Genomic DNA, 9657 nt, shown 5'->3' with positions numbered 1-9657 from the left:
CTCTCTAGGCTGCATGGCATATTGATTTCTTGTTGTGAGGAGTGCTGTTCAAGCCCCATTTAAGATTTCCATCCAGCCCTGAGTACAGCAGCCAGCCGTAAATTAGGGAAATTGCACATTCATCACATGCGTTATTTTAAGATACTTTGGAAATGCGTGTGGCCTGAGTAGATCTACAGTGTTTCAGGTAACAAACATACACAACAACTGGCTGACTGACTGACTGACTTTTTTTTACGGCGACAGCATCACAAGAATGAACACAAGACATTTTCCTTTCAGATGTTGAGCAAACAATGAGGTCACATGCTTAACCCTCCTATTATCCTTGGGGTCAATTGGACCCCATTCAATGTTTGACGTCTCTAAATGAATGACTAACATCTTTTTTTTTGGCTTCACATTTCATGAATTTTCCTAATTTAATGGGGACAACTGGGAAAACATAAAATTTAAATGTGATGTTCCAATTTCATGTAAAAAAAATTACGCAACAGTGTTCCTTGGGGTCAATTTGACCCCAGGCTGTTTTAGCTGTATATAACATAAGAAATATCAACATTTTACACACATTTGTTTCGGTTGTTTTGGATGATATTGAGGTCACTATAACCAAGGACACTTCCACATGTGACTGCAGGAGCTGGGATCGAACCGCCAACCTTTAGATTGAAATATAATATTTCCAGCCACCATACTCGAAAGACATTCAATGATGAGTCCTGTGTCATACGTTCTGATAACATAGAAACAAAGCAGGGCTGACGAGAGCATGACAAACTCACAGCAGTTTGATGTTCTGTTTTACAAATAAAGTCCTTCTGAATGTTTAAATTGTGTTTATGATTAAAATATATTTTATTTAAAGGCTCTTTAGGTAGACAACAAAGAAACATAAAGAACCTGACACATAAACCTGGGTAACAATCAGTTTCTGGAGGTTTAAATTGCTGGGGTCAAATTGACCCCAAGGATAAAATATGTTAGTAAATTTAAGGGTAACAGGAGGGTTAACATTAGATTATTGGAATTCAATGCTTTCTAATCTCAAAAAGACATGACTTGTCTTATAATGAAATTATCAAAGAAGAACATGACAGCAGGTAAACATATGGTCACTGCATGGTTAATGTACACTCAGTTACACATCTAACGCAGCCATGCAAGTAGGTCCTATGATTTAAAGCCAAGTGTAATCCAAGAGGTGCTGCTGCAAGTTTCATCATGTAGCTAGTTTACATAGGCAAAACAGTAAATACAGTTAATCCAAGAGATTTGTTTTATCAGAAGCAGTTTCTTACACACTGCAAACCATGACTCATCTCTTTGGTGGAGCAGCTCATGCCAGAGTGGCACTGTGAGGTGATCAGTTAGTCAACAGCACCTTAAAGCTAGGGTTGGTAGCTGGTAGCATGAATTTGAATGTAGCTTAATGTTTGGTATTAAAAATAAAATTTGGCACTGAAAACACACACTGAAACTGAAAAAAAAAACATTGGCTTTGAAACACTTATATTGTAAAAAATTGTAACGGCATCAAAACAGGTTTTGGCATTGAAAACGTTTCACTGAAGTTAAAATCACACACATCAAATGTTACATTATTTAATTTCTATAATTTTTTACATTCTACTAAGTTTTTGAATGACAATCATATTATATTTATTTGAGGTCACTGTTTTATCAATGACAGAATTTTTTTTCAACGACGCTTTTCTTTTTTTTCGAATGCATTTTTTTTTCAATGTTTGTTTTTTTCAGTTAAAACTTTGGTAACACTTTATATTAACTACACACTTTTAAGCATCAATTAAGCATTAATTAATACTTAACTCATCATCTGTAAAGCATTGTTCATACATTAATACTCATTTATATATCATGTACAAACACAGTTATAAATGTTTTATTATCCATGAATATGACTCTCTATAATGTGTTAACTAACTCTTTGTTCATACTTTATAAATGATGGATTCACCAATTACAAATGAGCTATTATGGTCATTATAAACCAGTTATAAACACATTTACAGGTTATGATTCTAACATTCAGTAAGGGTTAGTGAACACCTTATTACATGGCAAATTATGATTAATCAAGGTAGTCACAAAGGACTTATAAGCTGCTTGTTCATGGTTTTGTGAGCTGATCTAAAGTGAGGACTTTTTATGCTTTACAAAGCATTCATTAATGAGATTTAAGACCAGCAGCACCTTAAAACACAGAATCCAAGTTATTGTTCAGTTTTGCAGCTGCATTTTAACTTGTGTTTACAAATGGTTTCATACAGCCAGAGTTTAAATGTTACTGTGTCTTTTAATATTTGATATGTCATATTTTATTTGAGTTTTTCCACTGTGAGCACTTTAAGTTTGAGAGATTTTCTTTTTCAGTTGCAGAGTATCTTAAGTTCATATGAAGAGTTATTTTGATAAACGTGGTTATTATTATACAGAGGTTGTTTCCTTTTAATAAATACAAGTTTAAGTCCATGTGTTGAGTCTGTTTCCTTATTCTGTTGAATCAATATCTGTGACTTCTGTGTTTTAAGGTGCTGCTGGTCTTAAATCTCATTAATGAATGCTTTGTAAAGCATAAAAAGTCCTCACTTTAGATCAGCTCACAAAACCATGAACAAGCAGCTTATAAGTCCTTTGTGACTACCTTGATTAATCATAATTTGCTATGTAATAAGGTGTTCACTAACCCTTACTAAATGTTAGAATCATAACCTGTAAATGTGTTTATAACTGGTTTATAATGACCATAATAGCTCATTTGTAATTGGTGAATCCATCATTTATAAAGTATGAACAAAGAGTTAGTTAACACATTATAGAGAGTCATATTCATGAATACTAAAACATTTATAACTGTGTTTGTACATGATATATAAATGAGTATTAATGTATGAACAATGCTTTACAGATGATGAGTTAAGTATTAATTAATGCTTAATTAATGCTTAATTAATGCTTAATTAATGCTTAAAAGTGTGTAGTTAATATAAAGTGTTACCAAAACTTTTTGTCACTGTTGGCGTGGAGGGGAGGGTTTGAGGGGAGGGGCCATGAGGCCTTGATTTACAAATCATTTGCATAATTTTCAGTCACATGACCATTGCAGAAGCCTAGAGAGCAAAAAAGACCGAAGTGGCATGACTTTTTCCATTCATTCAGACGTGGAAAACCGTCTCTTCCTTACTGAAAGGTCACCGTCAAGCCTCGACACTAAATATGAACCTTCTTAACTTAACCAAGAACACTTCATCACCAGACTGGCAGGATAAAAGTGTCCAGCTGTGAAAACAGCTGTTATTACTAAGCTAGCGTTAGCGGTGTCGACATGTTAGCACCGGAGTTGTTTACACCAGTCCATGCACTGCAATGATGTCAGGAGTACTACATCAACTTGGTTCATACAATGATTACAATACTCTGTGTTTACTTCAATTTACCATGACTGAAATGTTATTTCAAAGGTGTGTGGACTTGTTGTTTTGTTCCCTCCCCAGGGACAGCGGAGTGTCTAATATGATTAATCCACATCTCCTCCTCTCAGAGTTTTATTTCTGAGATAGGAATCTTACAGGGGTTGTATGAGTTTTATGCCAGTAGCATTTGTACTAGCAACAACAGATGTCGCTCAGCTCGGCCCCTGTAATGAGAAAATCTAGGAGACACAGCAGCAAGCTAGGCTACAGTTTCTGAAGACCGAGTCAGTCCTGTCAGCTCATTTTCAAAGATCTGATTCGAGCACTCATCTCGGTTTAGGTGTACGATCCACTTGTGATTTTATTCAGCGCTTCACTGTGACACCAGAAAGCCTGTTTGTTTTTGCATTGTTTGCAGACATTTTAAATCTCCCACACACTGAAGCTGGAGTCAGAAAATATGACCTGCCATGAGTTCAATTTGAAGGTTTGAAGTTAAACAAAAGACTTAAGTGATATAGTCACTGTCTTTACTTATGGTTCTCAAAATCTTAGAATGTCTCTTATTGCATGTCATAATTGCACCAGTACAGACAAATTATTACATTTGGTATCTCAGATTGCCTTTTAATAGATTGTGAACTTATTTTTTGAACAGGGGAAACTATTTTAGATAAGCTGTCTTCTGTTTGTGTACTGAAATAATATATATTAACTTGATCTAAGCTTATTTAAAAATAGTGTCAGTTTTTACTCAAAAATTCACAGCAGCACAAGAGTGTGAAGCCTTAAAGTTAACCCTTGTAAAGATTCTTTAAATATTTTATTAATAGAAGCAAGTAAATGTCATGATTCTACCTTCCAGCTGCTTCTGATCCACGACTTTGATGTTCGACTTCCCGGTCTCTTGGCACACTTCCCATGGTCTTCTTAAGGGATCTAGCCCAGGAACCTGCGCAGACAGAATTTACATACGCCAGCCCTGTGATCAGAGACATCAGTGGTTGTACAAATGAATAACTCTCTCCCAAAGCAAGACATTAGCAAATCAAGGCACTGATAATGTTACCAAGAAGAGTTGCTCTGATGAGTTAACGACAGAGAGACTTGAAGACAGATAATCAGAGAGCGATCTTTGGGTCTCAGAGAACCTTTCTTTGATGTTTTACAGCTGAATGAGTTCAATTTGGTTTGTTACTGTAATGCAAATGCCCGTGCTGCATTCACTTCAGAGTAGTGGAAAGGTTATGTTGTTGCTGCTGCATTTGCTGCCTGTGTTGACAAACTTCTGTATTTCAGGATGCATGTGGGAGAGACCAGTGACCACCAAGTATTTCCATATGTTGTCCTTTTAATTATCAGTAGGGGAGTGATGTGAACTCTTCTCTCTCAGTTTGGCATGCCAACGTGAATTTTTAGATATGAATGAACACAACATTAATGCCCATGATGTCATATTGTTAGTGTATGCCTTCTTTGTATTCTGAAGAGTTTTAGTGATGCATGCAGTCATTATTTATTTGATTTGCTCCTGTCTAGTATTACAGACCATTGAAAGTGTAGCATCAGGTTGAGTTCATTGCAAAAGTCACTGTTCCGTGTTGTACGTGCTGTAAATCCCTGTTACAGGTTAATTGTGGTGCGATTAGGTCAGAAATTAAAAAGTTATTTTTCTTTTAATTCTCTACTATTTGCACATCATAGTTAAGCAGCTGGAGCATCTTCCTGCTGTTGCTGTGATGATATGGCCCAGATGGCTCAGTTGACAAGTCAAAAGTAACATGTACTTTTTGCCAAGCAAAATAAAAATCTGAGTTTGAGTTTAATATATGTTCTGTTGTGTATATAATATATATAATCGTACAGGTTAATGTTGCTTCTGACATAAATATCAGTCATGTTCTATTAACTATTTTTTTTTCCATCAATTAATCAAAAATCGATCTAAAACATTTCCCTGGCTAAGATGACCTTGGTTATCAGATTGTTATGTGAATGGAATACTGAGGCAGATGTGTGTCTAACATGAGTCTGGTTCTGCTCGAGGTTTCTACCTGTTAAAAGGAAGTTTTTCCTTGCCACTGTAACTTGCTCAATGCTGAGTGGTGGATTAAGATAAGATTAGTATCCTGTCTTGATGTTGCGTCTAGACCTGTTCTGTTTGTAAAAGTGTCTTGAGATACAATTGTTTTTGCTTTGTAAATAAAGCTTGATTGATTGATATTGTTTTTAAATTGTTGTATTTTAACCAAATGCAAAAAACCCAACAATTTGATATTTGCATTTTGTATGGCCACTGGCCGACCTGCTCTCTAATTGGTGGTTCGCCAACTACTTTGACTGAAAGGTAAGAACAGAGCCAGAGTTTAACGTGACCTTTCTTGCAAAAATGTGGTCCAAGTCAAATTCACAGTCCCACAAAGATCAAACAAGTTTGGCTATTAAGGACTTTAGAAAGGATTTTTCATTTGTCCCTCACTCTTTTCACTTTTTTGAAAGGTGCTGATTCAATCCTGAAGAAACTGATAAGATAAGGTAAGATGAAATATACTTTATTGGTCCCCCATTGGGGGAAATTCTTTTGTTACAGCAGGTTACAACACGGGACAGAGGAATACAATAATGTACTAACATAGTTAAAGCTTCACAAGCTTCATTCATAAACTGTAGTCATACTCTTTCATACTCAAGACAAGGCTTACCAGTTTCATGGGCTGTCCATTATTATAATTGTCAGAAAGCATCATCAGTAAGATCTAAATTAAGCTGCATTTAATAGAACACCAACACAAGGTTTGTCATGCAGCTACCTGCTCTGCCTAAAGGTAGCATTGTGTCAGTGTGTGCGCGCGTGTGTGTGTGTGTGTGTATGTGTGTGTGTGTGTGTGTGTGTGTGTGTGTTTTGAAGTAAAGTAAAGATCAGTGGAGAGGAGAAATGGGAACAGAAAAAGAAATCAAGAGAAAGTGAGATGGACAGGGCGCTGTCCCTGCGTGTCTTTGTGTAAGGATTGTGTTTGCTTGTACCCTGGCTTTTATTTGTGTTATGTAGTGTGATTCCATTGTGTGGAGTAGATCCACTGAGCGTGTATTCCCACCCTCCCACCAGCCCCCTGCTTTAGATAAAGCTATCTGGATCTGCAGCACACCTTTCTCAAGCGCTGTGAGCAGCTTACTGTTGTGGAGGCTCTCTCTCTGTATGTTCCTGGAGGATTGTGACGGTTGCATTGTGTGGGCTACAATGAGGGTGTGGTGTGTTGGCACATAGCACCATCTCCAAAACCACTATTAAGATGTTAATGTTCAGTGGCAGAACCGGCTGCAGGCGGTGCAGTCCTATTACATTTCAGGGAGCCTCCCGTTGAACATTTTTATGTAGACCACAAAAAAGGCCCATATGTGAAATTGTTGTCCATTATCAGACAGTTACATGAGGGGCAAATGTAAATATAGTATACCTAAAGACAGATGCAGAACTTGGCTACAGATTACTGTTATATTTCATAAAGCTATTCATTTTTTAGTCTTAATTTCATGCCTCAGTATGAAAAAAGTAGGCCCTGCAATACTGTCCACATCTTGTGGTTTTGTGTGGCTCTAGATTGGCAGAAAAGATCTTTGAGAGAAATGCAAACCCACCATGCTACATTACTTAATGACGGTGTTTAGATATTTTTTTGAAGGTGTTAAGTTAGATATGCTAGCATGCTGGCATTTGATCATTTGCACTGGTTAATAAGAAAAGCTGGAGGTGACGGAAGTGTCAACAGTCTTTGGAGGAATTTAATAGTTTGGTAGGCCGAGTAACTGAGCAAGAAATCACATAAGATGAGCTCAGAGACTTGCATTAAAAAAGTGAATTTACATCACTGATAATGTACGGTGATCAGGATGTTATAGCGGATTAGAATCCGACAGGGTGAGCAGGACTTGACGAGATATGAAGTCTTGTCTCACCTTGGAGGGGTTCCTCCTGCTCACTACACATTATCCTGCTGATAACATGTCCAAATCAATTGTACAATTGATTTGGACATGATTTCATTGATTAAAAAAACACTTACAGTTTGACCTGCGCCCAACTCCGCCATGGGGATCCAGTCAGCGGATAGCAGGCTTGGAGATTCCCTGGATGTCATTGCTGAGGACTTCAGGGTTACTCTTGGAGCCTCCTTTATGGAGTCCTCTTCCTCTCAAGGTCATGAGTCATTGATTACAATTCAAAGGACAGCTTGATGAGAGTAAACCAGCTTTAACCCTTCAACCAGGAGAAACTGGTACAGTGCGGCCCATTCAGGAAGAAATGTCATCCCAGTCGAGGAGGGTGGTGTATGCTCTTGTGTGTAAACTCTTTGTATGGTTGCTTCTTTCTAGTTGGAGCAAAATGTTTAGCTGTTCATGTCTGTCCCATGTGAGGCAAGGAGTTTCTTCTTTGTTACAACTGGAATAGATAAAAACATTGTGGGAAGTACGAAGTTGTCTGAAGCTGATACAACTTATTCTGCAGGAGACATCAAAATAAGTCAGGGTTGTTGAACATCTCATTAGTCACAAACGTAAGAGAAGGGAAGAATTAAATATCTGGCCTGCAGCAAGGGGCGAGTGGAGGAGCAATAGGAGGAGGCATGCAGCGACACTGAACACACTACAGTATGTACAATGACAGTGACAGTGGTGTCAGGAACAGGCTGGAGGAACAGTTTCTCCTTCTGCAGTTTTGGCTTAAAGACTGGCAGAACAATAGCGTACGCGTCAAAATGGTTTTATTCTGATGAAAAGCTTGATGCATGCACATGCATTTCATGACTGGATCATTCTACTTAGCATCCACGTAAACATGGAAATTTGAATCCAATCAGAGTGATTTGGGTTGAGAAAAAACTGCACATGTAAACATATCTACTGTCAGAGTCTGTCACATTTTCTTTTCCATGTATCAGTCCTGAAACAGGTTTTGTTAAGTGTTTACTTCATGCATCATCTTTTGCCGATTTCTCTGTCAGAGCTTACAGTTTTTGTCTCTTTGCTTACATTTCTCAGCTGTCTTTATCTCTTCTTGGTTTTCCCACTGTAAAACAAACTAAGTCAAATTAACCAGACTGCTTTTTGAGCATTGATATGATTACAGTTAGTCTGCTGGAGACTGATTTGGTGCCATATCCTTAGCAATGCACTACGCTGCTACTAAGAGCTGGCTAAAACTCAGCAAAATGACCGAGGCCTGGAGTCAAACCCACGCCTGCTGCAACAAGTTTTCTGTCAGTCATTATGATTTACATAAGAATTGTACATTATCTGTGACATGGTTGTGCTTATCACAACTTGTTTTACTACATGGTGTTGTAAAGAAAAATGAAAAGTCATTAATGTTGTTTTACTGAGGATGACCAGAGTCCAGAGCACAGCTTGTATTCTTATTTTGAGTTTTTCACTTGACTAACTGTAATGAGAGCTAGTACGTTATAGATACAACCCTTTATGATATGTAGTAAGTGCATAAATGTGGAAATATTCACCAGTGTGTGTGTGAGTGTGTGTGTGTCGGTGTGTGTGTGTGTCCCAGTGGTGGTACCCATTGTCTCCTGCATGCTAGTTTTGAACCTTAATAAGCCCTCTACTCTGCTCACCGGATGTGAAGAAAGAAAGAGAGAAAGGTTTTCTTACACTTCAATTTCACGCATATTTTCTTTGAGGCTAATGAGAGCCTTAAATACGGTGCCAGACTTCAGGCTGCACTGCTGAAGGCTGACATTTTCACACACTGTGGCACCTTGTCACTGCAGATGAAGTCCTTATACGTGGCTGTTGAGAGGTGCATGTGAATGTGTGTGTGTGTGTGTGTGTGTGAAAAAAAGATAATTTGATACACTGGTCTCTGCTGTTGTAAGGAATGCATTTTTACAGCATGGTGAATAAGCACTGGGTCACTTTATCATGTGTGGGTTAGGTTAACATAATGCATATGTATGTTTGTAAGAGCATTTGTGTGTCTTGTTAAAGTATGACTTAGTACTTCGACATATTGTTTGACCTACCTTTGTTTCTCCTTCCTTAATCTGCACTTCACATCTTGATTCTTGCACACATCTTCAGTCTCTCATCGATCTCATCTTCCTGGAAGCTTTCATTCTTTGTCCCATCTGCTCTTCCAGTACCTTACTATTGTGCAGCACATAACATGAAACTGATAGTGATATAATTCCCATTTAACCACAGTCTGATG

Source organism: Notolabrus celidotus, chromosome 3, assembly GCF_009762535.1.
Source record: "Notolabrus celidotus isolate fNotCel1 chromosome 3, fNotCel1.pri, whole genome shotgun sequence".
Classification (NCBI taxonomy): Eukaryota; Metazoa; Chordata; class Actinopteri; order Labriformes; family Labridae; genus Notolabrus; species Notolabrus celidotus.
The sequence above is the reverse complement of the archived record's forward strand: the minus strand, read 5'-3'. Positions refer to the sequence as shown.